We start from the raw sequence: 6,000 nt of genomic DNA on the forward strand, positions 1-6,000 counted from the left end.
ATAGTTTTTATTCTACAGATTCTCTCATCTTTTTTTTTTTTTGTTTTCTCCCTTTCCAATTTCCATTGAAGGGTCCAGGCTGGAGATCAGTGGAGTTTCTCAGTCTGGACTTCACTGATTGCATATATAAGCTGCTGCTCAGCATGTCTTTATGATGCCCAGGTCTCTTATAAATTAGCAGCTGGATCCAGAGGATTTACATATTTCTATGGGTTTCAATCCATTGTACTTCTCTACGGAAGCTCAAGTTGTCCATTTTTGGCTGGATGAATGAAAGTCGCTCAGTTGCGTCCAGCTCTTTGCAACCCCATGGACTATATGGTCCATGGAATTCTCCAGGCCAGAATACTGGAATGGGTAGGCTTTCCCTTCTCCAGGGGATCTTCCCAACCCAGGGATCGAACCCGGGTCTCCCGCATTGCAGGTGGACTCTTTACCAGCTGAGCCAGCAGGGAAGTCCTGGTGGACTCCCAGGGTGGACTCCCAAGCCCTTTCAGAGGTCAATCCTAAAGGAAATCAACCCTAAATATTCACTGGAAGAACTGATGCTGAAGTTGAAGCTCCAATACACTGGCCACCTGATGTGAAGAGCCAACTCACTGGAAAAGACCATGATGCTGGGAAAGATTGAAGGCAAAAAGCGAATCAGGTGGCAGAGGATGAGATGGTTAGACAGCATCGTCAACTCAATGGACATGACTTTGAGCAAACTCCAGGAGATAATGAAGGACAGAGCAGCCTGGCGTGCTGCAGTTCATGGGATCATAAAGAGTCAGACACGACTGAGCAATTGAACAACATCAAAGTAGATTAGTGGTTGCAGGGAGATAGGCAGAGGAGAATGCAGTCATGAGTCCGTGACTGACAACCCAAGCCCTTTCGACATGACGCTGAGAAACTTCCACCACTTCCTTCCTATCTAGTGTATCAGAATGTTTCATTCTACATTTCCTGTCCCAAAGTTGGGATCAGCTATTTCTCCAGGAAACTGGCGTCTTCATGAGACATTGTCTTTTAAGACAACAGTCTAAATGCTAGGAGTGCTCACTGCTGCTGCCTCCAGCCCGGGCCCTCCAGTTCTGTTCTATGTGGGTACAGAATTTCTAGACTTGCTGTGCTGCCAACCAGGGCCATTCAAGGACCTGACCGGCTGCCCCTTTGGCCTCACCTCCCACTACTCTTTGCTTCAGGCTTTATGTACACCTGATCTGGAGAGCTCCAGTGGCGCAATCGGTTAGCGCGCGGTACTTATATGTACACCTGATCTGGAAATGACCGGTGACTCTGCATACAGCACACTCCTATTTCATTTTCTGTGATTTTTCACTTTCTTCCATCTTCCTCATCAAAAACTGTTAAGAGTCAGAGATTTTACCCCACCTACACGATAACAAGGTCACCTGCCACAATGTCATACATGCTGGCAGGAGATATGAAACTCTTGGGACCACCACAAGGGACTTCATCACCCTCAGCATCCAGGTGCATGTGTTTCATATTTGCTGCCTCCCCTGGCCTGCCAAGTGCCCTGAGGGGCATGCGGAGGTGGGCCCTGGTAGATGCTGTCCACACAGTGCATCTGGATCAGGTTGAGAAACGTCCGGCTTAGGAATAAGGCTGTGAGCAGACCTGTCCCACTTTGGCCCTGTCGGAGGAGACAGATTCTTTCAAAGTGAGAGACATTAGTTAATTATTTTGGTCAGGAAAAAAAAAATTGCCCTCTTCCCAGGAGAAAGCAACTGTATCTTCCAAGGCTAGTCAAATACTCTTTTTTAAAAATACTATTTTTTGGTTGTTGTTGCACTGTTTAGTTGCAGCAGGCCAGATCATTGATCTTTATTGTGCCATGCAAGATCTTCACTTGCAGCATGTGCAATCTAGTTCCCTGACCAGGGCTCGAACCCCTGCATTAGTAGCTCAGAGGCTTAGTCACTCGGCCACCAGGGAAGTTCCTAGTCAAACACTCTTAAGAAGATAGTCTGGAATAGAAGCTGTCAATGGGTCTTCACCAGACACTCAAGAGCACTGTGGAGAGTTCCTGCAATCTTCAGGGGTTCTTTGATTCCCTTCTACACCAGGCCAACTCTTCATTCTTCAAGGCCCACCTCAGCCATCATCATTGGCAGGAAGCCATCTGCTTCCTCCAGGTGGGTTACGTGCCCTCCACTCGCTCAGGCACATCCTGTGCTGACTGCTCTCATTAAACCAAAAATATGCACAGCTGCCCCCAGGAGTGAGTTCATCTGGACTCCCTGTAGACCAGCAGTTCCCCAGCCTTTTTGGCACCAGGAACCAGTTTCATGGGAGACAATTTTTCCATGGAGTGGGGATGGGGAGGATGGTTGGGATGGTTTGGGGATGATTCAAGTGCACTACATTTATTGTGCACTTTATTTTTAACCTAATGCCACCATTAATCTGACAGCAGGTACCAGTCCACAGCCCGGAGGTTGAGGACCCCTGCTATAGACCACATGACAATGTGGAAAAGGTGTCCCTTTCTCCGGGTGGACACGGTCCTGTGCCAGGTGACAAGTGGGGCCCAGCCTGGGTTTCAACTCCCGGGTCCCCTCAGCCATGGAGCCTTGGCTATCAACAACTCCCTGCCCTTATGTCTAACTTTGAATTTATTTCCTTTTATCAAAAGATCTGAGGCTTTCCCTGCCTGCTCCTACCTGAGAGCTGGTGTGATCCCTGAGACAAGCCTGGGAGATGGGGAAAGAATCATTCTTATTTTAAGAATGGGGATACTGAGGCCCAAAGGTGTGAAGCAGCTTGCTAAGGGCTCTAAGCTGGCCTGGGATCCAGGTCTCCTGACAACCAACAGAGTTTCCTCCCACCTTCCAGTTGAACAGATTTTCTGACTTCGAAGCCAGATCCGGGTTCCCTTTTGACCTAGGGTTGTGTCAGCTGCAAAGAGATGATTCCTGGAAGGGCACTCCTAGGAAACCGCTGTCTTCCAGCAAATAGCGTGACAACTGGGGATGAGGCAAAGCCATGGCCACTGTGAGTCAGAGCTTTCTTCCCCAGAACCAGGCTCCATATGACCTTCCTGCAAAGGGAGGGCCTGGTTCCTGTCCAGCTTCTTCCCGCTTTCCAGGCCAGATGACCCTGCAGAACAATGGGTGGCTGGTTCTTGGATTTAGGCCAGCTGAGTGCTTGCAGAGTGCCCATATCTGCAAACCAGCGAAATGGTCTGTGGGGGGAAGGGGGGGGCACGTCTCCTCTGCACCCACAAGACCCTCTCCGCCTCTTTCTGCCCCTCCTCTCACCCACAGCCCCCCGCTCCTCTCTGCCCACTTCCTTTGCAGTCTGGTCCCTTGTTCCCCAGTGGAAGCCTGCTCCTAACTAGGGAGAATGCAGTCAACACATGGTCTTGTGAGGCCATGATGGGCCAGGTGTCTGCAGGGCGGGTTTGGGACTGCTCATGACCGGCAGGGCTTTGCACCTAGCTGTCACTGCTAGGACCTGGGGACGGAGGAGCTGTAGGGCCTGGCCATGTCCTGGTCTCTGCAGATGTTCTCGTAGCTTCTCTCAGCACCGTTGGCCCTAGCCCAGCCTCAGACTGGGGGGTGATGGGGAGAGGCCAGTAAAAGCAGAGGGAGGGAGCCAGCCGGCCAAGAGCACAGGGGACAAACGCCAGGGATGAGACAGGCCCAGTCCTGGTTCTACGTCACAGCCTGTGGCCCCATCACCCTCGGACACGCTGATTCCTTGCTCAGGGCCCGTGGAGAAGCCAGGTCGCTTCACTTGCATCTTGGACCTCTGGGTCAAGTCGGCCCTGTGATGCTCACCACGGCCTCAGGCAAGCCCAGAAATGGATCTGGCAGGTGAGGCTCATCTGACTGGTTTTCTACGAACAGGTCACTCGGGGTGCTGTGTGGGGTGAAGAGAGCCCTGAATTTGGGGGTAGGTCAGCTCTGAGTTCATTCTGGCCTCTAACCAGCTGTGTGACCTTGGGCAAGTCACCCCATTGTTATGGGCTGAATTGTGTCCCCTCCAAGTTCACGTGTTGAAGCCCTAAGCCCTAGCATCTCGGAATGTGCCTGTGTTTGGAGACAGGGCCTTAAAGGGTTACTAAAGGTATCATGAGGTCACACAGCTGCGCCCTGCTCCAATAGGACCTGTGTTCTTATAGGAAGAGATTGGGGATGCTCAGGCCCAGAAAGAAGGCTGTGTGGGCAGGCAGCTGTCTGCAAGCCAAGGAGAAACCAGTCCTGATTTGGAACTTGAGGCTCCAGAACGGTGAGAAAATAAATGTCTGCTGTTTAAGCTGGCCCATGTGTAGTATTTTGTTAAGGTCACCAGAGCAGACTAATTCTCCCCATTTCTTTGAGCCTTCACATCCTCATCCATAAATACCTCCCACAAGAGGAGTCACTGACCAGCGCCAGCCACCCATGAGGACTCAGCTCTTGCAAGGCCCTGTTTCTCAACCCTGGATGAGGCCCGCACACCCCACTGGGGAGAGAGGCCTCCAGACCCCAGGATCCAGGTAGCCCCACCTGTCCTGTTCTCTGGCCTCTCCTGATGGGAGGGCCCCACACACGAGCACACATGTGCACATGCACACGTGGGGTTCTTACAGTGGTGCCCTGGCCCAGGTCACTGACTGGTTCTGCCCGCTCCCCGGGAGCTGGACAGAAGAACCCCCCTGCCCGCCGCCAGGGTTGGACTGATGCCCAATCCACCGTCTGAATTCCAACCCCACCCCAAGTTTTGGCCCCCCTGGGCAGGAGGGTGCTTGGGTAAATGGACCTCCGTCTGACCCATCCCCACCAGTCTCAAGCCTAGTGGGAGGCAGTGGGCACCCTGCCTTACGGCTGGGGACCCGAGGCAGCACAGTCAGCTCAGCTTCGGACTGCAGCGGGCATCGAAAGATCAGGAAGGGGACAAGGTCTGCACCAGGGGATGGCGGAGGGAAGGGCAACCTGGGATCATGGCTGGCCACCCTCAGCTTCTGGGTATTTGCCTGTTTCCTCATGTCTGTTATAAAGATCCCTGGCCTGGAAAGTCCAGGGCTGGCTGGCTGCATCCAGGAGCAATCCCGGCATCTGACACAGGGCTGGCCTGGAGCCACAGTCAGAGAGGTTTGTTGATCAGCTGAATGAGCAGGTTGCCTCCCAGGAATATAATTCAGGGAAGTCCAGCTGCCCTGCCCGTGGGCACGGCTCACTGCCCTGAACGCTAGGGCTGCCTGTTGTTTTGTTCTCTACTGACTCCCAGGGTCTAGAAGGGTGCTGAGATTGAACAGGCACTCAGCAAGCATATATTTTTAATCAATGCTGAGGATGGACCCAGATATGAAGGGTCCAAATCTGGTGGAGAAAGCAGAAGTACCAACAGATGCAATTCAATGGCTATCTCTTGTGACAGAGATGAGCCCGTAGGGCTGGAGGACATGGACAAGGACTATCTGGCCGGCACCCTAGGAAATCAGAGGCGGCTTTCTGGAGGAGATGGGCTTTGAAGGATAAATAGGAGTTTGACCAGGCAAAGATGGTATGGAATGGTATTCCTGGGATAGGCAGCAGAGGCAGGAATGACGGGAAGTGTGGGTGCGAGGAAGAAAGGAAATGACCAGGCTGAGCGGCAGACAGAGCCCAGGGCCCTGAAGGCTGAGAGTGTGCTATGCGTGTGTGCTAAGTCGCTTCAGTCGTGTCCGACACGTTGTGACCCTATGGACTGGAGCCCGCCAGGCTCCTCTGTCCATGGGGATTCTCCAGGCAAGAATACTGGAGTGGGTTGCCATGCCCTCCTCCAGTTCAATCCAGGGGTAACTCGTGTTTGTCTCCTGCACTGGCAGGCAGGTTTTTTTTGTGTGTGTTTTTTTGTTTTTACCACTAGTGCCAGCTGAGAAACCTATAGATTCTGCCAAAAAAAATAGAGTGCTCAGTGGAAAGGAGGTGCTTTTCTGAACCTCACCTTGGAGGGGGATTAGGCTGTTAAACAGGGGGCCTGGCTGCCTGAGCAGATCTAGCCCTTTGAGAAAAGGAGATG

Source organism: Odocoileus virginianus, chromosome 16 (genome assembly GCF_023699985.2).
Source record: "Odocoileus virginianus isolate 20LAN1187 ecotype Illinois chromosome 16, Ovbor_1.2, whole genome shotgun sequence".
NCBI classification, from domain to species: domain Eukaryota; kingdom Metazoa; phylum Chordata; class Mammalia; order Artiodactyla; family Cervidae; genus Odocoileus; species Odocoileus virginianus.